General features: G+C 53.9%; 1 non-coding gene across 1 annotated transcript; it reads left to right on the forward strand.

Annotated features, from left to right (window-relative positions):
- Nucleotides 1-106: 106 nt before the first annotated feature.
- Nucleotides 107-225, forward strand: LOC123965970. Its single transcript, XR_006823826.1, has one exon. It is a non-coding gene; the product is annotated as a 5S ribosomal RNA (ribosomal RNA).
- Nucleotides 226-878: the final 653 nt, after the last annotated feature.

Consider the following 878-nt stretch of genomic DNA (forward strand, 5'->3'; position numbering starts at 1 on the left):
GGATTCCAAGTGACTCTGGAGCACCTTGGACATTATGGGCAGAATACGTTTTTTGTCAATTAGCCGTAGAACATCTTTTGAAGGGCCGTTTGGGGGTGCCTGAGTGGCTTACGGCCACACCGCTCTGGGAGCGCCCGATCTCGTCCGATCTCGGAAGCTAAGCAGAGCAGGGCCTGGTTAGTACTTGGACGGGTGACCGCCTGGGAATACCCGGTGCTGTAAGCCTTTTTCGCTTCGCCTTCGAAAAACGGCAGAGGGCGCTTCGGTGAAAGGAGAATTTTTGAACGTCTCTTTAGGAAACAGCAGGGGGCGCTGCTGCTGCTGCTGCTGCTGCTGCTTCTTTTTCTCCCTATCCTGTACACAGTGCTGTGTAAATGTTAGATCGTGTTTTGAAGGCCCTTCTGGGGTGTGCAAAGGCTGCTTACGGCCATTCCGGCCTGGGACTGCCCGATCTCGCCTGATCTCGGAAGCCAGGCTTGGCAGGGCCTGCTTAGGACTTGGACGGGAGAGGGTTAGGGTTAGGGTTAGGGTGTATTATTCTATCTCGATGACCTCCCCCGTGCTGTCCGCCGACTAACACGGTTTGGAGTAGGAGGCCAAAGGCAATGCACTGGCCGGCGCATGTATCTCTAGGCCCTGCCAGCTGTGTGCACCTACCCAGCGGAGAAAAGTTAGAAGAGAAGTGAAATTGGTTGGGTTTAGGCATTATGTTGTAATGGTTAGGTTTAGAAAAAACCCACCGGCAAGGCGATAGAAGCCATGAATGCTGGCCAAAAGAGCCTAGGGTTAGGAGGAGGGGAAAAGTACTGGCTAACGACTTACGTAGCTTAGCGTTAGCCAGACTGGTGCACGGTCCTGTGATGTGCCTTCAGAGTCCC

The sequence above is a fragment of the Micropterus dolomieu genome, unplaced genomic scaffold, assembly GCF_021292245.1.
Source record: "Micropterus dolomieu isolate WLL.071019.BEF.003 ecotype Adirondacks unplaced genomic scaffold, ASM2129224v1 contig_12108, whole genome shotgun sequence".
Lineage (NCBI taxonomy): Eukaryota > Metazoa > Chordata > Actinopteri > Centrarchiformes > Centrarchidae > Micropterus > Micropterus dolomieu.